This window comes from Monodon monoceros, unplaced genomic scaffold, assembly GCF_005190385.1.
Source record: "Monodon monoceros isolate NGI ecotype Baffin Bay Population unplaced genomic scaffold, NGI_Narwhal_1 Super_Scaffold_13, whole genome shotgun sequence".
NCBI lineage: Eukaryota > Metazoa > Chordata > Mammalia > Artiodactyla > Monodontidae > Monodon > Monodon monoceros.
The window spans coordinates 42939432-42962784 of record NW_021703769.1 but is presented as its reverse complement, the minus strand read 5'-3'; the positions used below and the strand labels follow the sequence as shown (position 1 = coordinate 42962784).

Here is a 23353-nt window from a genome sequence, read left to right as displayed (position 1 = left end):
CTCAATTCCCACTGCCCAGGGCCAGCCCTGCACGCACATCAGACCGGTCTGACACTGGGTCGAGGTCCTGGAGTCTGGGCCCCGCGCCTGGTTTCACGGGGTTGATTGGCTGGTCAGGACCCGAGGAGATTCAGGCCTATAAAGTGGGTCCTTAGGAACCTCAGAAAGAAGGAACCAGAGCCTGGAGAGGCCTTTAGGACCGAGGGGAGCCTTCTCTTCTCCGAACCAGGCGACAAATCCGCCCTCCTAGTCCCCAGTGGATGCCCCCTTCCCCCAGCCTCTGTCACCCACATTCCCAGACACCGGGCCCGGGCCACCTGCCAGACGCGATCCCCCGCGGGGCCCGGCGGCCTGGGGCAAAGTTGGCGGCGCCTTCGCGCGGAGCCGTTCCCTCCTCCTCCTCCTTCCTGCCATCCCTAGAGCCCGTGGCCGCCGCCTCCGGCACGCGTGTCTCCAGGCTCGGGAGCCGAGCCGAGCGGCGCGCCCCGGGCGCCCCTCGCCCACCCGCCGGCCGGGTGCGCGCCGCGAGAGTCTCCTCTCACCCTCCTCTCCCGGTGGCCGGAGGGCCGGGCTCCGCCCCGCCGCCGCCGCTAGCTCGCTCCAGCAGCCCGGGCCGCCGCCGCTGCCCCGCGCCCGGCGCTCCAGTACGCGCGGGGCAGCCGGGGGCGCGGGCGGCGAGCGCAGGGCCGAGCGGCAGGGAGTGGACGGAAGGGGAAAAAGCCGGGCGGCGTGGGAGACAGCCGGGAGCAGAGGCGGGCGCCGCACACCCCGCGCCCCGCGCGCTCGCTGCCTCTGGAGACGCGCGGGCCGCCACCGGGCGCACTAGCGGGTCACCTTGTCCGGGAGGTGAGTCCCGACCGCCACGGCAGCGCGGGCAGCGGAGGGGCCGGCGGGAGCGGGGCGGGGGCCGCGGGCAGGCGGCAGGGAGGCTGCCCCCGCGCGGGAGGGCGTCCTGGCTCCGCCTCGGAGCGCGCAGACCTGCGGCGTCGCGGCTCCGGGGTGAGTTCGGGTGGTCGGGGCGGCGGGACTGGGGAGGCGCGGGGTCGCCAGGCGCCAGGGAGAGCGGAGCGGACGAGGAAGATGTGGAGGAAGGGGCCGGGCGCCGGCAGCCCGGGCTGCAGCTTGGCGCCTCACCACCCCAGGAGCCCCGGCGGCGCGGAGGCGCCGCTGTGCAAAGTCGGAGGGAGCTGCTGAGACCAAAACCCGGGAGCGCGGCGGAGCGGGGCTGCCCGGGGCGGTGGAGGCGCGCGGCGGGCATTGGCTCTGAGGGTCCGGGAGGCCCCCTCCAGCGACCCAAAGGAGACCGACTGGGGCTGGTGAGCGGGGCCGCCGCGGAGCTGGGGTCCGAGGTCCATCTGGGACAGGCAAGGGAAGCGGGCTTCGATTTGCCGAGCGGAGGGAAAAAGGAAGGCGAGGGTGCGAGCGCGCTGGGGATGGGGACCCCTGACCGACGACCGGGACGGAGACCGGGACTCTGGGAGCCCCTCGGTTCCGCGCGCTGTCTGGTCCCCGGCAGCCGCGACAGCCCGGAGCCCTGGGAGCCGCCAGCCACAGCGCGGAGCGGGGAATGAGTGGATGCGTTTGGGGTTCAAGTTCTGGTCACAATTTCCCTGGGTATGATTTCTGCCTCTTCGTGCGCGCTCTCCAGGTGCGGGGAGAGGGAATTGGATTACAGGCAGAATGGGGCATTTTTCCGGAGGAAGGGGCTTCGATCGCGATGCGTTTTCTGCGAGACTCCAGTGGAGTGGGCGCTTACAGTCCTGCTTTGGGGAGGCTGCCAGTGGGGCCGCTTGGCTTTCCTGAAGGACTAGAGAAAGGGGTCTTCTCGTCGCCTTCGTCTCCTTGGGTGCCCCTTGCACGCAGGGGCGTGGGCGCCTATCACCCAGACTTCAGGTGCGTGCAGCCCTTCTGTGGCGTCAGATGCGCTGGCGCCGCCAGCTCCTGGCCAGACTCCTGTCTGCGCCTTCCCGGGCCACCTCCCGGGTTCGGGTTTGGTGCAGCGGACACTGGCTGAGGGCTTGGCAGATTTAGGGGCTGGGGATAGGTGGCTCCGATTTGCAGTTAGAATCAGGCTCAGGCAGTGGGGTGAGCACCTGGGTCAGTGTATCTGTGGGTCCCCCTCCTAATGGCCAGTGTGTTTGGTCAGAGCCCAAAGGGAGCGGCTTCTGCCCTGAGCAGAACAGCAGCCTGTGGGGCGAGCGGCCTGTAACAAACCCCAGAGCCAGCCAACTTTTTTTTTGCTGAGGAGAGATTGCTGGGCAGTCAGCGCTGGTGCTGGGATGTGGTCTCCTGAGGGGGTCTGGCTCCCTAAATGCTCACAGCAGCCAGAGTGGAGAGCCAGCCCGGCGGTGAGGCTGATGTCCGTTCTGGCTAAGACAGGAAGTGGCTGGAGCAGATTTTGGGATGAATTATCGCCTGCTGTGTGCCTGGTGGTTGTGTGGAATGTCTTTCTGGAGATCAGACCACAGGTGTGGGCCTGTGAGACGTTTGAGGGTGAGCCTTCCACCTCCCGCCCACCCTCTCTCCAACACCCCAGGGCCCCTTTGCCTAGAGCAAACGTTGTTTTGTCACTGATCTGGTGGCCTCTCCCACCCTGCCCCCACCTACTGCATGAAAATGGAATCGTCATAATCAAGAGGGCCTTGTTAAATAAAGGAAAAACTGGGGAAATCCATGTCTAAAGTTTTTTACAGTGGAAAATGTCAGTGGTTAGCAGAGGTGGGAAGAACAGCGCACTGACCCTGAAGTGTGCCCCTCATCCACCCTGCTGCCTTTCCCTCCTGTTTACCACCCTCCTGCGAGTTTGGGAGGCCCGTGTCTGAGGAAGGATTTGGAAACTTATTCCCAGCTCACTTCACTGCTGAATGCGGCCCATGAATCTCCAGCTGATGACGTTTCATTTCGTTTTCACATAACCATCAGCAGAAACAACTTCTTTGAATGATTCCATTAGAAATAGGTGATGTTAAAATAGAAACGAAGGTGCCCCGCTGTCCATCTGGGGGTAGAAAAGAAACCTGCTAACATTCCTGGAGGCACAAAGAGGGGGGTTGAAGGAGGAGAGGGAAATTCAGACCCTGAGAAAAGAGACATCTGAAACAATTACATTTGACTCCTGCCAGCGGACGTGCAGCGAAGAAACAGATTCCAGCTGAACCGATACAAGCAAAAGAACATTACTTTTTTGGTAAAAAAAAAAACTTTAAAACTCAATTCATAAGTCATAAGCAGTTCATTTCTTCCACATTTAGCATTGGCAGAAATTTAAAGTGCTGCACTGACTTGCCTCCCTCTCTCAGCTCTAACGCATATTTTCTCGGGAGTTATTACTATTATAAGAGAATAAAAAGATATTTTCTTATGTAAGTTTTCTATGGGAGACACTAGTTGGTGCTATTCTGAGGCTCATGAGAGTGCTAACATTTCATCTCTCAATTAGAGAACGTTTGCTCATCACCTGGTCACATCTGGAGACTCTGCTCCCTCAGATGGGTTCCGAGTGTGGAGTCTGTTGGCTGGAGGAGGTAGCCTGGGACCAGCCTCCAGAGGCCGTGGGAGGGGACCCCCATACCTACGTGCCCCCCCCACCTCACTCTGCACACCTCCGCACATTCTTTTACAGAAAAGCTGTTCCTAAAACTTGTCAACGACGTGCTTGGAGGATTTGGCAAACTTTTGAATACCTTGATAAGGTGCACTCTTTAATGGCATCCTTGGCCAGCCTCTTGTGATATGAATAACCATCCTGTAGGCCAGCACCTTTATGTCCTCCTTCCCCCAGATAAAACCAGTGTGACCCCTAGCTCCTCCTTTTGGCCTTTGTGGGGCCCGTGCACATTGGGGATCCTCACGGCCAAAAGGGCCAATCGCAGTGCTGTGACCTGTAGTCTGAACACACTCACGTCATCAGCAAACCCTCGGACTGAGGGGGCAAAGGTGCAAAGATTGAGGCACGGGGTGTTGGGTTGTGAGCATCAGCACAGCCTGGGGCTAATGAGAAGCAGAAAGGCCTGGTCCTTCGGTGGGAGGTCACATGAGGCTGTCTGGGGGGAAAGGTGCTGATAGGGAGCAACGCTGGGACCACAGCTTTGGCCCAGCATCCCTGACCTGGAGGCATTGTGCCAACATGTCAGAAAACAAAACGTGAAAAGTGTTCAAATATTAAATATTCTGAACATTGACCATAGGCTGACCCGGATCCTGCCCGTGCCAGCAGAATTGGAGTAACGTAGGTAGCAGTCAGTAGTTTAAACAAATGTGATTCTTCTACGTTCTCTGTGCAATTTCAAATTTTTCCTGAGAGCTTATAACCATGTTTGAAACAGGAACAGCTGTAACTCTTTCAGGCACTGGGCTGCAATTCAGTGCCCTCAACATGGCTTAGTTTAGATCAGGCAGCCTGAGGACCAAGGCTGGGAGGGGGGAGAGAGGGGGCAGGGGGGAGAGAGGAGGGGGGAGGAGGGAGGGGGGAGGAGTCTGGAGACACAGGTGGTTGCCCCACCCCAGGACAACGTCTGGCATTCCAGTGCCAAGACAGGCCTCCATCTCCAGGCTCTGCTGCTTGCCTGTTGAATGACCTGAGATCACTTAACTTTTCTGAGATTCTCTTTCCTTCCATCCATGTTCCTTCCAGGATTTTGAAAACAAAATGTTTATGGTTGCCCCAGTTTTTAAAATAGGGATGACTCTGGTTTAGGAGCACTTTAGTTAGAGTCTTTGGATGTCTCCCTGGGTGAAGTTTGTGTCCCCATGGTTCTCAGGACACAGTGTGGGCCCCGGCCCATCCTTGCCCCTGCATCCGCCAGCTTCTTGTTGGCAAGAGTCAGGGTAACGTCAGGGGCACCTGTCCATGTGGGTATGTCCTCACGTAGGAGCCGCCTGAGTGGTGTCAACATTCCCCTCGGGTGGGTTCAGAGGGCATGTGTGGGAAAGGTTTGTGAAAGATACCTCTAACACAACTTGATTTAGACTCACATCACATTATAAAAGTTACATGATGCACGTTCTTTAGGATAAAACGTTTTAAAGCAGGTTCTCAACAAACCGCAAAGCACCACTTATAATGCATGATGTTTTAAGTTACAAACGTTGTTTCGATCCAAAGTCTGAGTCATCTTAAACCGTGTTATGATAAATAACCTATTAAATTGCACAAAATAAAATAAAATACTTAAGGAAAACAAAAACAAATAAGAGAACTGTTAGAACTAAGAATAACACAACCAGGAAACAATATACATGTGTAGAAAATAATAAAAATAAAAGTTGCTTCCTATAGATCAACCCAGGGGACAACTCTGCATATTGGCTTGCATAAAAGAATTTACTGAAGAGTTCTATTAGCATTATTTCAGAGAGGTGGAGGTTTTGTTCTTGCGGTTCAAATCAATATTCAGTGTAAAACATTTTGAGTTTTTAGTTCCCAGTTGGATCTTATGTTCATCACAGTCATCTTTAAACATAGTTCCTGATAATGCTATAGTGACATTTAGGGGCTGTGACTCTGAAGGAGAGAACATGAGTGTTTATTGATTGCAGGTTGAGCCTTTCATGAAGGGCCTGCTTAGTTTAAATTCTTTTTTTTTTTTTTTTTTTTTGCGGTACGCGGGCCTCTCACTGTTGTGGCCTCTCCCGTTGCGGAGCACAGGCTCCTGACGCACAGGCTCAGCGGCCATGGCTCACGGGCCCAGCCGCTCCGCGGCATGTGGGATCTTCCCGGACCGGGGCACGAACCCGCGTCCTCTGCATCGGCAGGTGGACTCTCAACCACTGCGCCACCAGGGAAGCCCTAAATTCATATTTTTAAAACGTATTACTTCTCAAACATTTGACCTCATTGAGTAACCACTTTTCAAAAGTGCCTCCCATCTGTTCCTTTCTTAATCTTTTCTGTTGGGAAGTGTCAGTGTCCAAAACAAAACCAAAAAGCAAACAAACATTTCAGACAATTAGAAACACAGAAGTTTTATTCCATTGCCTCAACTTTAAACCAAAGATACTTCTGAAGGAGACAAATAGTCTTACCTCAAATATGGTGAGGCTTCACCCCTGCTCAGGGAAGCAGAAAAACGAGCATGTGACATAAACTTACCGTTCTGCCTTAGGTGCAATATGCAGTTTTTAACCGATTCTCCTGATCCTGGCGCTCCCACCTTGGTGCCACGGGCTCTCAGCTGTGCAGTGTCTGAAATAAGAGGGTTTGCTTTTGAGGATTACAACGCGATTAAGTCCTAGGTCAGGGCTGGGAAATACAGCCCTGAGGGCTGGGCTTAGGCTCTGTTTAGCATCACAGGGACTCCATGGATGCCCAGGTCATGCCACCAAAGGTTGCTACCAATACTTCTGTTTCTGCAGTGTCTCAGATTGCCTTTAAATAAAGTATGTGCATTTCTGCAGCCAACCTTAGTATCTGAAATTTCTGCCTCGGCCCTTTCCCAAGTGTTTCCCTTTGAGGGAACATATCCATTCCAGTTGGGGTAAGGGTGCTGTGTCCTGTGGGGCAGCAGGAAAGGTGAAATGAGGCAGGTCAGCCGTGTGCTCCGGGTCTGAGCACAGGGTCTGGCCCGTGCCTGTGGCTCAGGCATTGGTAGATGTGTTTTAAGAGCCAGGCGTCTGCTCCAGACTGTGCCCTGTGTGCACGCAGACGGTGGAGAGGCCCCTGTGCTGGGCAAGTCCACCCTTCCCAGCCCAGCCCCGAAATGCTTTCCAGGGCCTCTCGCCTACAGACGACCCCATCCCCATTTCTCTTTCCTACTCTCTTCCTCTCCCCTCGTGTCCTCCATACAAGCAGCTTCAAAACACAGGCTCTGAGCGGATGAATTAACATACTCACTGCCTCACGGCTTTGCTTTTCTACACTAAACCCAGAGATACAGAACACCCGGCTCAGTTCTCCATGCAGGGCCGTAGCCCCACTCCATCACCAAGATGGATTTCTGTTAAAAGCCAATTTTAAGTAAAGGGAAGTCATCTCTTCTGTTAGTTCTAAGTTCATTCTCTGCCTTTCACTCTTATTATTTTCAAAGCTGTGGATGGAATGTGCCACCTGACACATGGGCACCCACTTCCTTGTTCCCTTTGCTCAGAATGAGATCTCAAGACTCTTGCCGGCATCTCTCCTAACATCCTTTGGACTCAGCACATACCTCCCGAGCGACCCAGAACAGGAGGGCCCCTGATGTGACCACATCCCAGACCTTCTGTCATCCCCTTTAACCCCACTTGTCGAGTCCTCTGCACAATATTCTTGGCAGGATTGCCAATCTGAATGTTCGGGGTACAGGTGCATTACCTGTGAATAGGGACATTTGGGGACATCACAGTCTGTTCTAAAACCATAGAGGAAAATGTATTGTGGACTCAAACTGTGCAGAATAATGCCCTTTCCTTCCCTGTTGCTGGACTTGAGCAGTGATTTGCCAAGTCCCTTTCCAGGAAGAACACATACTTCAGGCTCTTGGGTCACAGACATGAGTTTCTTCCCAGATTCTAGTCGTCTCTGTGTGTGTGCAGGACAGACCTGCCCACTGGGCGAGTGGCTGCAGTGCAGCTGTGAATGCGTGGCTGTGCCCTCTGCCCACAGGTGTTTGATCATGGTCCAGAGCAGGGAGGTTTTCACGTGTTCACGTACCCAGCACCAGCGCTCCATCAGGAAAGTGGACGCTTTGGAGGCACCTCCGCCCCCGCTTCTTGTTCACCTCTTTGCCCCCGGACTCAGAAGCTCCTCGGTGGGCACAGGCTGCATCCCGCTGGCTCTGAGCTCATCCCCACTCGGAGCCGCTCTGCCTTCTCCGGCTGCTCTGTGTACCCAGGACTGCGGCAGCCAGGCTCCCAGACGTGCGAGCAAAAGGGCTTCCCGGTGACCTTGATGAGGTTGGGCTCCCGAGCTGTGGCCCATATAGAGCCGCCCACGTCTTGTGCTCCAGCTGTTCCAGGGCCCTGGGCTCCCACACAGGTGTCTGATCGCCTTCAGATAGTCCATTACCTCGTCCAATTTAGAAGTGCAGCCACGTCCCACTATGGGCTGGAGAAACGCTGCCTGGTGGGAGGGACCCTGGTCTATCTGTCATCAGCTCTTCTGTTCTGCTCGGGCGCTGGGACATGGCGTGGGGGAGGAGGAGGAAAGGGGCCAACAGCTTTTCCTCATTGGAGCTTTGGTTGTTCCCCTCTCTGCTGTCAGAGAGGCACCGGCAGATCCTTCCCCAGGGCCTTCCCAGGGCACCGCTCCCGCCTCCAGCCCAGATCTCCCCACCAGCCTTGAGTGTCCCCGCTCTGTCTGCAGAATGGGAGTGCGGCCTCTGCTCCTGCAGCCACCCTGACCTCAAGATCCGTGCTCCTGGCTTATCCGCTCAGCTTCCGAGAGAAAGTGTATGACCTCTCGGAAACGTGTCCCCAGACCTGTGGGCATCTCTCCATCCTTGGGGCGAGGGCCTGTGGGCATGTGGATGCGTGCGTGCCAGAGGCTGGGGGCAGCATGGGGGTGACGTGGGCCTGCTTCAGGAGTGGGTGAGCACAAGAGGAGAGGGGCTCTTGGGGTGACCGGGAGATTCTGGACCATGGACCTGGCAACGGCAGAGCCCTGACCAGCCAGGAGGGCAGGGATGGTGAGTCCCTTGGGCTTCTGCCCTCATGGCCGCAGTAGGTCCTGGGTGCCGGGGGAGCTGGCCGCTCTTCAGTGGAAACAGGGGCTGTGGGATCAGAGATGAGTGAGGCCGGGCCCAGGGAGGCTGAGAGCTGGCAGGAGGGGCCCCTTCTGCACCACGGGTAGCAGGGGCTCCAGGACCCTGGGGTCTGGACCCACCTGCAGGGACGCGGTCCTCAGCTTCCCCTCCCTGGGCAGTGGCCCAGCTCTCCATCCTCTCTCAGGTGGAGCTGCTGTGCCCATCTGAGCTGGTGCCTCACCCCAGGACTGGCCTGGCTGCACTAAGGGAACCCCACTGTCCAGTTTCCAGGTGAAACGAGGCGAATTCATGAACTTGGAGGAGTTGAGTCTGAAGGGCCGGACTGAAGCTTTCACAGCTCATCTGCAGCTTCTCCGGTGCTTATTCCAGGAAACCCACAGGAGCTTCTCCTGTTTGCCCCATACTGCATCTCCCTCCCAGGCAGGAAGGGAGGATAATGGTGGAAAATGTGTGTATCATTCCGTTTGATTGGGAGTCCCGATCAAACTTGATGGGGTGAACCTCAGGGGTTCCCAGCCCGATCTGCAGCCTCATGTCGCCAGAGGAAGGGCCCTGTGTGTGGACCCTTCAGGGATCTGTTCGTTTAGTGTTTGTTTCAAGGTCACGTTTGCCCACCCCCAACCTGGCACTGTGCTTGGTGTGAAGCTCAGGACAGCTGCCTGTCCTGTGTCATCACTGGGCAGACACGCAGATGCAGATGTTCCATTCTACGATGGAGGCGAAGTGGGACAAACATAGCTGGGTCATCTGTCCTTCTGTACTTTGTGGTGGTTTCCTGGGAGGAGAGTGCCCATGCAGGTCACCAAACAGTGACCCAGGGTGAGCGGAAAGCCCAGCTGTGGTCCAGCTGGGAGGATGTGTGCCTGCAGCTGTCCAGGAGAATAGAAATCTCCTGCACGACACACCACGGTCAGAGGGGAAACTGTTTCCTCTAATGCCACAGGCCCCGGATGGCACAGAGAACATCCAGATACATTAAACAGGATGGCAGGCTGCCCAGTGAGACCTCTTTCCCGCTCTGGGCACAAGGCTTTCCCCAGAAGACAGAAATGTCCTTATATGCTGCCCAGAAATTCTGGTCTTCCTGGAATTTGTATTCAGAGCTTCAGATATTTCAAAAATATATTTCAGTGAGTTAGACCCTGCCCATTGCTTCCCTTTCTCCTTAAGACTAAACTGGTGCCTTTCTTGGAGAGTAAAGTCCAGATGAACTCAAGTTGTTTCTTGGGGGCACAAATCAGAGGTACCCCGTCTCCACTGGAGTTCAGCTCAGCCCTAGAAAACATCTTGGGAGCACAGTCCTGACCTGCACCTCTCTCTCCTCTGAATCCTTCTCCCCCACCCTGACCTCCTTGTATTCCCCATCCTCTTGGCCAGGATGTGTGAGCCTGGCAGGAGCCCACAGTTTTCACCCTCCTCATACTCTGACCAGCTGAACTGTCCTGGAAGCATCACGTTTCTTGGCTTCAAACTATATTACAAAGCTATAGTAATCAAAACAGTATGATACTGGCATAAAAGCAGACACATAGATCGATGAGACAGAATAAAAAGCCCAGAAATAAACCCATACATATATGGTCAATCAACATATGACAAAGTAGTCAAGAAAATGCAAGGGGAAAAGGACAGTCTTTTCAATCAGTGGTGTTGGGAAAGCTAAATGGTCACACACAAAAGAGTGAAATTGGAGCACTATATTACACCACACACAAAACTTAACTCAAAATGAATCAAAGATTTGAATGTAAGACCCAAAACCACAAAACTCCTGGAAGAAAACATAGGTGGTAAGCTCCATGACATTGGTCTTGGCAATGATTTTTTAGATTTGACATCAAAAGCAAAGGCAACAAAAGCAAAAATAAACAAGTGAGACTCCATCAAACTAAAAAACTTCTGCACAGCAAAGCAAACCATTAACAAAATGAAAGGCAACCAACCTACTCACTGGGAAAAAATATTTGCAAATTATATGTCTGATAAGGGGTTAAAACCCCAAAATATATTAATAACTCATACAACTCAATAACAAAAAAAAATCTTATTAAAAATGGGCAGAGGATCTCAGGGGCTTCCCTGGTGGTGCAGTGGTTAAGAATCCACCTGCCAATGCAGGGGACATGGGTTCAAGCCCTGGTCCGGGAAGATCCCACATGCCGTGGAGCAACTAATCCTGTATGCCACAACTACTGAGCCTGCGCTCTAGAGCCTGCAAGCCACAACTACTGAGCCCATGTGCTACAATTACTGAAGCCTGCACACTCTAGGGCCCATCCTCCACAACAAGAGAAGCCACTGCAATGAGAAGCCTGCGGACCATGACGAAGAGTAGCCCCTGCTCACCGCAACTAGAGAAAGCCCGCACGCAGCAGCAAAGACCCAACACAGCCAAAAATAAATAAATAAGTTTTTTTAAAAAGTGGGCAGAGGGTCTGAATAAAGATTTTTCCAAAGAAGACATACAGATGGCCAGCAAGTACCTGAAAAAGTTCTCAACTCACCAATCATCAGGGAAATGCAAATCAAAACCACAATGAGATATCACCTCACACCTGTCAGAATGGCTATTATCAAAAAGACAATAAATCAGGTGCTGTTGAAGTTGTGGAGAAAAGGGAACTCTCATGCACTGTTGGCGGGAATGTAAATTGGTGCAGTCGCTATGGAAAACAGTATGGAGATTCCTAAAAACATAAAAAATAGAACTACCATACGATCCAGCAATTTCACTTTTGGGTTTATCCAAAGAAAATGAAAACATTAACTCAAAAAGATATATGTATTCACTGCAGCATTATTTACAATAGCCAAGATATGGTAGCACTGATAAATGGACAAAGAAGATGTGATATATATAGCTATAGAAATAGACACATATATACACAATGGAATACTATTCAGCCATAAAAAAGAAGGAAATCCTGCCATTTGCAACAACATGGCTGGAACTTGAGGGCATTATGGTAAGTGAAATAAGACAGAGAAAGATAAATACCATAGGATCCCACTTGTATGTGGAATCTGAAAAAAACACAAACTCTGAACTCATAGATACAGAGAAGAGATTGGTGGTTGCCACGGACAGGTAGGGCTGGGGTGGGGAAAATGAGTGAAGGGGGTCAAGAGGTACTAATTCCAGTTACAAAATGAATGTCATGGGTTGTAATGTACAGCACAGTGACTAAAGTTAACAATACTGTACTGTATATTTGAAAGAGCCTAGATCTTAAAAGTTCTCGTCACAGGAAAAAAGTTGTAACTGTGCCTCGTGATAGATGTTAGTTAGACCTATTGTGATCATTTCACAATATATACAAATAACGAGTCATCTGTTGCTCACCTGAAAGTAACATAATGTTATATGTCAATTATACCTCAATAAAACAGAAACACAACTGTGGAAAGGATTGCTTGGCCGCTTCTGGTGCTCAGGAGAACCCCATCTCTGGGCACGAGCTGTGGGTTGGGTACCAGACGACCCAGAAGCCTGCCATTCAAGAGCCCAGGGGATGCAGGTGAGGCCACCCGACTCCGGTGCTTTCCCATCTGTAAAATGGAGAAGATGCCTACCCACCTCTTTCTTGGACTTACTATGAAAATGCAAATAAAGGATGAAGTAGAGAGAGAACTTAGGTAGGGGAAGTGGGGAGGTTCAGTCCTAAAAAAAAAAGAAGTTCTGGAGATCTGTTTCACAGCAATGTGAATCTACTTAACAATACTGAACCGTACACTTGAAAATAGTCCATGTGGTAAATTTTATGTTGTGTATTTTTACCACAATAAAAAATAAACCTATATTAATTGGAGCGCTAAGGTTCTAATTACTAGCAAATAATTGACGTGGACTCTTCCGATGTAGCCTCAGGAGTAACTCCCGCCACATCCCATCAACTATGTGTGAGTCACAAGTCACATTGTTTCTCAAAAGTATATTCTAGAATGTGATGCTATCTTAGGCCCATGGTCAGAAACTGGGTCATAGGTTAATAGCACCAGTTTTGCACAACACGTGTGTACATTAGTTATTACGTGAGTGAATTCTAGGTCTTGGGAATTTTGTTGAATTCCATCATTCTCCAGTGTTTTCACTGAAGAGATAAAAGGGACAGGTGAGGAAAAAAGGGAGAAGTTTCATGTCCTCGCAGGTCTATTAACTTCTCCAGATTTACATAGAAATCAGTGGCAAAGCTGATTTGGATCTAACTTTTTTGCTTTTTCACTTCTTATTTTCTTCTTTTCCTTATTTATGTGCAAAATAAAAAGGCCTGTTTAAGTCTAGGTTAGAACACAGGTTCTAACCTATGAACCTAGAACTGAAACAGCAACAATGACAGAAAACCAGGGGCACGGGAGCTGAACTATGGGGGTTATTTTTCTGACGTGATACGAGCCTGGAGGTGGGAGGTGCTGAGTCAGCACCTCAGTGGAGTCAGGGCTGCATCTCTACCACCTCCTGGTTCCCAGATGGCTGCTGCAGCCCTGGACATCACATCTGAGATCAAGGCAAAAGGTGGGAGAGGTGGACAGAGCCCCTCAGAAGACATTTGCCCACAGCAGTCTTTGGCCAGAGCTGTGTGTGTGACCACTCTTGGTTACAAGAAAGCCTGGTGTAAGGAGGAGGTTTTAACTTTTCCAGCCTCCAGGTGAAGGTGGGCAAAGATGACATCCTGTGGTGGGTTCTCCACTCAGCCAGTGACTGTTGCCCCCCTGTCAGTGAGAGGAGTTGACAGGGATAGGGGTGGGATAGGAAGACCAGATCATGTGTACTTGTGAACACAAGAGAACGCGGTGGTTTGCTGGTGATAAGTTGTGTGTAGTGTGTGTGGGATGGATGGCAGGCAGGTGGGTACAAGGGAGGTGGCAAACCTTGGACTTGAGCCAAGCAGCCAGGACTGAGCCCAGGCAGAGCCGCTCAGCTTGAGTGACCACACGCATTTCCTGGGGGCTGGTAAATGCAGGTTCTGGGACAGCGGATCAGGGCAGGAGACCCTACGTCCCTGCCAGGCACCAGCATGTTGATGTTGCCTCACTTTGAGCGGCCCAAGTCCAGGTGCTTCTCAAAGTTGGCTGCACAGTAGATTCACCAGGGGATGTTGAAAATTGGTTTATGCACAAATAATGTAAAGAATACAAATTGAGTTTAATAATGTTAAAGGAACAGCTGAGTTGGCTTTTCTTACTGAAACACCTGTTAAAGCCATGCTTGCCAAACTCTAATGCACACAAAACACCTGGGGATTTGCAGACGTTCGGACCCGGGCTCAGCAGGTCTGGGTCGGAGCCTGAGCTCTGCATTTCTAACAAGTGTCCAGTGATGAGGATGCCGCTGGTCCCAGGTCGCACTTTGGGCGGGCAGGTAATGAAGGGCTGAGGTGGTGGGAGAGAGTGGGGGCATGGAAGAGGAGGACGGTACCCCTTGTCCCTGGTCTGAGCCGACGGAGGGTCCCGGCTGCTTAGTGGGAGATGCCAGCCTGCCGACAACAATTACCGGTCAGCTTGTGCACCTTATGTAAACTTGCATAGCCTGCATTTGGGGTCAAGAAATAGAATGTGCTTAAAGTTTGTCTTATGTAATATTTGTTAAAAACCAAGTTCTTAGTGTCCCTTTAATTTACACACTTAGAGGTAGAAAACAAATGCTAGAGTTGGCGACTGCTGTGCCTCTGGGTTTCCTGGGGTGAGTGTTGCAGGGGTCGTAGCTGTGACCCAGGCTCAGAGGGGCCATCCAGGCCATCCTGCCATCTCTTACGTTTGTGCTCTGCTCTCTCCACTTCCAAATTCAGACCAGTGCTATTTTCTCAAAGAAAGTGATAGAATGTCTCACAAAGGGTCCAGCGCACCTCTTGGCAGGCAGTGGGCATAATAAACACATGAATACATGTCCACATGTATAGACACACATAGTGTGCATGTATCCATGTATGCATGTGTGCACACGCAGGAATCATGCATGTCTCCTTCCTTCCATAATATCTTGCCCGGTGGGAGGTACAGTAGCTTGTTTGCAAACATGGGCGACAAGGTTCCTCTCATCTCCCCACACCCCCCCTTTAAACAATGACACCCCACCCTCCCATCAAGAGGGGGAGTCTATTTCTCCACCCTTGGATGTGGCCTGGCCACCTGCCTGACTTTGACCAACACTTTGACCAAGTGGGAGAGTGATGTGCTGGTTCTGAGAAGCCCAGGCTTCTTCTGGACTCATTCTTCTGGACCTTGCCAGGCTTGTGAAGGAGCCCAGGTCAGCACATGGTCCAGCCAACAGCTACCAGGAGCCACCAGCCATGCCGGTGAGGCTGTCCTGGGCTCCCCAGCCGAAGTGGAGCCCCAGTGACTGTAGCCTCATGAGTAACCCCCAGGACAGACCAGCCAAGAGCCAAGTAGCCAAGCTCCACCCACCTGCTGACCCAGCGGATTGTGAGCAAATAAAACAGCTGCCATTGTAACCTGCTAACTTTGGGGGTGTTTGTTACATAGCAAGTAATAACTGACACGTGTGGCTAGAAAAGGCGGGCTGAAAATATCTCCACATAAAAATATATGTTTGTACTGAATTCAACACTGCAGCCCTTGAGCAAACGTCAGATGGGAGTTCAGCAGGCCATTCGCTCCCCTGCAGAGAGGAAAGGTGGGAAGTGACTCAGCCGGAAGCCCTGGGCCCCTGCGGGGGACCCTGCCCCACGTGAGCTGCTGCCTTCTCGGCACCAGACCTGGCAGCCGGGCAGACATCGCTCCTTCTTCACTCACACAAAGTGCTCAAAACAGTGCCTTGCCAAGCGACCTCCCTGTCATCAGCTCTCCGTGTCCCTTGGTGACCTAATTGTGACTCCACTGCCTGGAGCGGGTTGAGAACAGGTAGACCAGATGGATGAGCCCCAGAGCAAGGTGGCAATAATCATCCAGGCTCCAGACCGTCCCATGGGCTCTGGGACCAGCTGAAGGGGGCCCGGCGGCCTCTGTGCTGCAACCTGTGGACGTGGGTGCAGAGAGCCCACCCCGTGCACACACTGACTCTGCTTAGAGAGATGGATCCCCGCTGAGTCGGCCGTCGCTGAGGGCTCTGTATTCTGGGCCCAGGTGCCTTATCGACCAGCTGAGTGGGACCAGATATGAGGGTTTGCAGAACAGGAGTTAAATATGGAGGAAGACTCTCCACCAGGATTCTCAGCTAGAAGCATGGCTCCCGCGTTGGCCAGGGACTCACCAGGGTGCTGCCGGCTCTGGGACAAAAGGACCAGCGTTTGATCCCCAGGTTACATGTAAAAAGCCTTTCCATGTTAGTCATCGTTTCTCCTGCAGTGACTCAGCCCTGTTCATGGTTTTGGCAAGTCGGAGCTGCCTGTGGAGGCTGAGACTCCTGCAGGTGCCCTGACCTAGAACTGGAGATCCAGCTCTCCTTAGAAGACAATATCGTAGGTAGAAAAATGTCACGTTCCCTCCCCATTCCTTCACACACACGCACGCACACACAGACGTGTTCACAGAGACAACACTCACATACATACCAACACACACATGGGTATATCCACTTACAGAAACACACACACTCACACCCTGAACAGTAGACTCTGACACCATGAATGTCACTTCTGGAAGGAGCTGCTCCTGGGGGTACCTGGGGGGACAGCAAGCCAGGGGACACTTCTGGGGACACATACAGCCACGTGCCTGGACTGTGTGAAGATACCTCGTGGAATGCTTTCTTCTTCGCTAGGTGGCCCTCCCTCTAGTGCACTGGAGCCCCCGATTCGTCCAGCTGGCAGATCTGAACGTGGTCCCCAGGGGCGGGTCCGCTGCCCCTGTGCCCACAGATAACAGCAGGGGGGCGGCAGGGTGGGAGGTGGGCAGCCAGGAGCCTGAGAGCACATGTTGGGCGAGGACGTGGGCAAATTTGGGGCCCAGGCTTTTAGGTAAGCGGATTCTTTCCGTTCTGCTCCCGCGATGACCAGTGGCAGGCGGAAGCGATGGGGTTTCTTCTGCCGTGTTCGGTCCTTCTGTGGGTTGGTCTGTTTCCACATGGGGGGAAGAGAACCGTTACTGGAGGAGTGTATATAAGGCTTGTCTTTGCAGCTTCTTGATTTTTATTTATAGAGTTATTTTACCTAAAATAGCAGTTATGCTTTGCCTATGAGCCCTCGGGATGGGGTTTGCTTGTGGCCTTTGGGAAATGGAGAGAGGCTGGCCCGGAGGGAAGGTGGCAGGGAGGTGGTGGTGCAAAGGGGTTGTGCTGGGGACTCCGTGGTCCGCCTGCCCGGGTCTGAGCCCTGGCCTACACCTGGCCCTTGGCAAAGTTATTCAACCTCTCTGTGCCTCGTCCTCCCTGTGAATGAAGAGGAGGACCAGCTGCCCCCAGTGTTGTCTTGACGATTACCTGAGCTGAGAGGGGGCAGCGCTCAGCGGTGTTAGCCGAAGTCGGGCCAGCTCCCGGGGGCTGGCGCTGCCTCATATGGGGCCTTAACCGAGAGTGGGCTATGCACAGGGCGGCCAGGTGATGCTGGGAAGCTGGGCAGCCGGGTTCCCGGTGGGCACAGAGGAGGGGGAGGCAGGTGCCAAGTCAGCAGCCCCACCGGACACTCTGTAAACTTGGACCCTCTGTGTGGGGCAGAGCTAGGGAGCAGAGAAATCCCAGGGGATCCCGGACCACCTCCCTGGCCCAGCAGAGGGGGCCCAGTGCAGGTGGTCCTGGACTTCTTCAGGGCCTGACTGCTGTGCAGACGAGGGTGGCCGTCGAGGACAGGTGCCAGGAGAGGGCAGGTGGAGCCCTTTGTAACACAAGGCTATGGAAGCACAGAGGTGTCCTCACAAAAGTTAGGGAAACCCTGACTATTTTGCAAAAATCATCCTCTTTCCAGTTGCTGTGAAATCAGTTTTGTTGGAAGAATTAATTACACCAGCAAACCTGACCATGCGATCATCCCTGCTCTGAGAATTCGCACATTCATAATTATCTGTAAACATTGTTAAAGGTTAAATGAACTCACTTCCTACAACGAGTTCCCTTTGGGGCATGAAACCCACGTGTGCACACACTGCCATGAAGGTTGGTTCCCGGTTTAAGTGGATTTATTTTAACTGGATTTTCCCCCAAATCAAATATCCTTTGGAAACAGTAATCTCTTATATTAAAATAAGTTCTGGAGGTTTTCAGACAGCCTTTCCCTAGAGTCTCCATGCAGGGCTGTGGTTGGTCTGACCTCCTTGGTCACTTCTGCTGAGCTGACACTCTGTCCTGGTCCCCTCTGAGTCCGGGGTCACGGACAAGGTGAAGCCAGGGCCCCGTAGCAGAGACATGATGCCCACTCACAGCGAGTCCAGGTCGGAGCAGAACCAGTGCCTCCTTTCAGGCCCAGCAGTGGCTGGTCTGGTGGTGAATCGTGAACAAGCAGATTCAGGCAAACACTCAGGTGTGAAGTGATCGTGGATGTGAATCAATCACCTGGGACAGTGTGGGCTGGAGCCTTCCAGAAAGACTGGTTTTTCATCCTGCCAAGAGCTGAGCGTTTTTATGAGCCAGGCTCTGATGTAAGTGACCTCAGGTGGCCTCAGCTGTCAGGACGTGCATCCCTGGGTGGTGTGGGGACAGGCAGGCAGTCTAGACTGAGGAGGAAGCAGGCTCACGTGACAGGCAGACGGGCCATTGGAACGATCTATGTGGTGGACATGGTTGGCATCTGTAAGAAAACGACTTCAGGGCTGAGATCGTAAGGACAGGAAGGATCCATCCGAGACAAGACATGCTCAGAGGGTGTGGGCACGGCAGCCGAGTCCCGATAGACTCACGCAGAGAGCCGGCCATGCTGAGGGAAAGGCAGGGCCGCAGGGCCTCTCCAGGCGGAGGGGCCAGGGCCAGGCTGTGTTCTGAGTCCATCGGGACCCTCGCAGGTTGTTGGAGCAGTAGCAAGAGGCTCTGGTTCCTGAGGGGTCTGACTCTGCTGTGTCCGTGAAGGGGAAGCAGGCGGGCAGGACATGGCCAGGGACTCCTGGGAGGGACTGGACTGCTGGGGTCGCGACAGGAAGAGGCGAATGGAGGATGGCTCAGGTCTAAGACCACGTGGCTGAGGGGCTTGGATGCCCATGAGGCAGGGCTCCTATTCGCTCACTGCTTTGTGTCCAGGGCCCAGAAGTGACCTGAATCCCAGCGGGCACTCCGAGCTGTGCAGAGCTGGGTCAGGGGTGGAGGGAGGGCGGGCTCTGCCTCGAGGCTCCGGGAGTCGGGGGCTTGGCCCCCTGGGAGTGCCTGCCCGGCCGCCCGCTCAGAGGGGGCCTGGTGGGTGCCAGTGTGGACACCACCAGCATGTGGCGGGTACTGAGCCTGAGGACTGGCTGAGCCCACCCAGGGGAGAGGCAAGAAAGGAAAGATGAAGAAAGGACCAGGCATCATCCTGGCTTGTGGAGTCTGGAAAGGAGACTTGGGATCAGCCCAGCTAATGGGAATAAGGGGCAACAGACACCATGGGCTCAGCCCTGTGAGATCTCAGGCCACGGAGGCCAAGGCTGGAGGGTCTCAACCACCCTCTTCACTTACCAGGTGTGGGGTCAGGGAGGCTGGAGGGGGGCAGGGGCTTCGCCAAGAAAGCACACGGGCAAGGGAATTGTGTGTGTGAGTGTGGGATTGTAATGATAGATCAGAGATCACACTGTGTGTGAGGTGATCAGACAGTGAAAGATGTCAAGGTCCGTGGGTTGGAGCTCAGTGCTGGGGGCAATGGTGGAGGCTTGATGCTCTGGCAGGTGAGTGGAGGTATCAGAGAGAGGATGCTGAGGAGGGGAGGGAAGCCCTTGAGAAGCCGGGGAGCTGGGTGGACCCTGAAACCACAGAACAGTGACATAAGAGGTGACTGGTGGAGAGACGGTGGCAGGTGTGACATCGCCCATTTGTGAGCGGTTCCTGCAGGTGGCAGGAGGGAGTGGGCAGGGCAGGGGCTACCAGGACTGGCCACGGGGAAGACCAGGGGCCCCATTCTGGTCGCTGGCCCCTCTGCTGTACAGAAAGCCAGAGTGGCTGTGCAGGGGAGCCCCCGCGTGCTGGGGAGGGGACCCCAGCGTGGTACCACGTGGTTCTGGCTCTCTTGACGCCCCTGGTTGGGGGCACATGGCAGCCCTCCTCCCCCTCCGAGCTGGACCCACAGATGCCCTTTATCCCACGGGCAGGTGTGAGGTCCCTCCCAGCGTGCTAAGTTTGTGTGTCTGTGTAGGTGCCCCTGTTAGGAATGGTGTACACTGCTCAAATCAAGGTCCCAGAAATGCCAGTTCTCATTTGCTACCTAACACCAATCGGTTAGAAAGAGTTTCTATTTATTGGAACCGTCACTCATGCACCTACTATGATTGTGGTCATTGACATCGTACTGACTACACTTACACTGGATAAATTTAAACTAAGACAAGGATTTGACCTGGCAAAGGACCTGTGTATCCGGGTCCTAGCAGCTCCCCTGCTAGGATGGGATTTGCCAACTCAACTCTTTGACCTGTGGAGAGGGAGGGGGGTCCCTCTGAGACGCTTCAGATGACAGGCCTGCCTCTGTGAGCAGGAAACGTCCTTCAGACCCCCCTCCGCCTGCTGCCCAACTTGCTGGAGCTCAGCTACTTGACCGCCTTTTGGGGTCCCCCCATCACCTCCTTTTGGGGAGATACAAAGCACTCATCCTTTGTTTCCCCCACCTCCATTTATGTCCTGGGCATAACCCAGTTTATAATCTGAGCCCACATCTTTCCATTCCCCGCGGCTAACTGGTTCACTGAGGGCAGCAAGCCTGGGTGTCACCTGGGGCGGGACCAGGAGGCAGCCTGGATGAGACTCACCCCATTGACAATCCCAGCCTCAGACAGTGTCGGTCAGGTTGGAAGAAACACTGTAGAGAACCTTCCTTTCTGACAATCCAGTGGGGATTTACTCAGGCAGAACTAGGGCCAAATCCTAAAACCTGGCCCTCACTTTCTTCAGGCGTGAAATAGGAGCAGTTCTGTGTAATCCTAGACTTTTGGGGGGATCGATCAAGATCACCTTGGTGAGGTATATGAACCCCTAGGCTAACAGTAACTGCCCGAGAAATGGGATTGTTACTATTTTATATTCAGTAACCTTTAGGTTGACCTATGCTGCAGAAGCAGCAGGAGGGGAACCCTGTCTCTTGCATTTCTGGGTGCATTTTAGGGTAAGCTTGTCACTTTCTGCCAAAAACCCAGCTTTGTGTTGACGGGGTTGCATGGAATCTGCAGGCTGACCTGAGGAGTGTGGCCATCGCGACAGCGCTGTTTCCAGTCTGTGAACATGAAATGCCTCTGCCTTTACTTCATTCTGTAATTTCTGTAATGGAGTCTGATCGTTTTTGGTGTACACATTTCAGCTTCTTCTGTTAAATGCATTTTATTCTTCTTGATTCTAAAAGTGTGGTATTTTATGTGATGGAATGAGGGTGGGCTTCCAACAGACCTGGGTGTAAACTCTGCCTCTGTTCCTGACCAGGTGTGTAACCAGCTTCTCTGGCCATCTGCTTCCTCCTCCATAAGTGGGCATCATGTCCCATGCTGGGGTCGGCGAGGTGATCACCCTGTTAATGAACGTGAGAGAACTCAGCACAGTGCAAGTAAATACTAGTTTTACTCCTTCCTTTACCACATCTGCAGTGAAAATGATGATTTTTTTCCACCTATGACATCTTGTCCCCATACACTAAGTTAAAATACCCCCAACAGAGTCGAGGAAAAAAAGATCTGTCTGCTTTTGTACTTAAGATATTTTAAAGTATTTTTTTTAAATACTCTTTTTTTAATTAAAATTATTAATGAGGTGGTTTACATATTTTTAATTTTTCTTTTTTCTTTTTTTGGCTGTGTTGGATCTTTGTTGCGGTGCGTGGGATTCTCATTGCTGTGGCTTCTCTTGTTGCGGAGCACAGGGTCTAGGCGCGCAGGCTTCGGTAGTGGTGGCACACGGTCTCAGTAGTTGTGGCTTGCGGGCTCTAGAGCACAGGCCCAGTAGTTGTGGCGCACGGGCTTAGTTGCTCCCCGGCATGTGGGATCTTTCCGGACCAGGGCTCGAACACATGTCCCCTGCATTGGCAGGAGGATTCTTAACCACTGCGCCACCAGGGAAGCCCTCACTCTTTTTTTCTTTTGAGTGATATAATTTTTATCTATTTCTAATTTTCAATTTCTCCTTATCCCCTACCCCTGAAAAATCCCTTTGAGTTTTTTGGGGTTTTTTTTTGCCCTAGATCCAGCTTTTATGGGCTTACTAAAGAATTTTCTCTCTTCCAAGTAGCACTAATACAACTTTCATCATTTACTATCTCATTGCTGGCTCATATTTTCTTAGAAGCATGGAATTTTTATAGGACATTAAGATCCAAGGAGGCATCCGTGTCCAGGCCCCATGGGGCGTCATGCTTCACACATGGCTTCACCGTCTGGCTCCGTGAGATGCTTGGATAAGCACAGCTTTAAAGATGCTGACTCTTATCAGTGTGTCTATCTGAACATCAGTGCTGCCCCAGGAGGAGCACAGGACAGAGGACGTGGGATTTCTACTTAGAAGCCGCTGCTGGGGGGAGATGCATTTCCCACAAAGCGGAATAAATTACACTCGTGACCTGCCGCTGCCAGTCGGGACATGTGCTCAGGACCCCCGGGTGGGACCCACAGAAGCATTTTCTAATCAGTGAAGAAAATGGAAAGCAGAAACAGATGGCTTACCAACTCTACCACACAACCACTAAAAACCTGAAAAAGAATGAGATTTCCTCAAGCTAGCAAACATCTGGAATGACTTGGCACTTTTAGGAAGAGAAGTGTATATATCTATTGATCTAGGTACATAATATATTTGCAGATTTCATATACTTAAGTAAATTATACATTCTATTTTATACTTTATGTAGTACTATCTACGCTTTGCTTTGAATATGCTTTTATAGATAATATACTAAAATGCTTCAAAATTATTATTTAATCGTGTTATGGGCTGAGTGTTTGTGTCCCCCAAAATTCATATGTCAAAATCCCAACCTCAACTGTGATGGTATTTGGAGGTGAGGCTTTTGAGAGGTGATTAGGGTGAGATGAACCCTCATGGTGGGATATTAGTAGCCTTAAAAGAGGAGGAGAGAGGTCTCCCTTCTGCAGTGCAGGTACCCAGGCAAGGCCGTGTGAGGAGGACACAGGGAGAAAGAGGCCATTGCAGACTAGGCGGAGACCCTTGCCGGAAATACTGGCACCTTGGTCTCAGATTCCAGCCTCCAGAACGGCAAGAGGATAAATGTCTGTTGTTTAAGCCGCCCTGTCTGTGGTACTTTGATGGCAGCTCAGCTGACTTTGCACCATCCTCGGCACCGGCCCTGGGTGACAGCTAAGATGTCGTCTGTGTGATGCAGATTCCAGCTTTCAAGTTTGTTCCAGGCCCTGAGGCAGGCTGTAAACAGCCCAGCCGTGTCCGTTTCTGTGCCCGGCTGCCTTCCTAATGGGGAGCTGCACAGAGCAGAGGTTGGAGACGGGGCTCTGAGGCCAGGCTGGGTTCAAAGTCCACTTCTCACTTATCGGCTGTCTGACCCCCAGACTTTCTGCCTGTGCCCCTCAGTTCCCTCTCCTGAAGGAGGTGGTGGCAATAACAGCGCCCACTTTACAGGATGGTGGGGACAGACCAACTGTGAGGGGCTTGCCCACCTTGC

At 52.6% G+C, this 23353-nt stretch overlaps 1 protein-coding gene across 1 annotated transcript in view; it reads left to right on the top strand.

Moving 5' to 3' along the window:
• Positions 1–664: 664 nt before the first annotated feature.
• SYNDIG1 (synapse differentiation inducing 1) overlaps positions 665–23353 on the top strand; it is a 121495-nt gene continuing 98806 nt past the window's right edge. Inside the window, exon 1 of the mRNA XM_029220408.1 lies at positions 665–846. The gene's annotated coding sequence lies outside the window, so the exon portion shown is untranslated. The remainder of the gene's footprint in view (positions 847–23353) is intronic.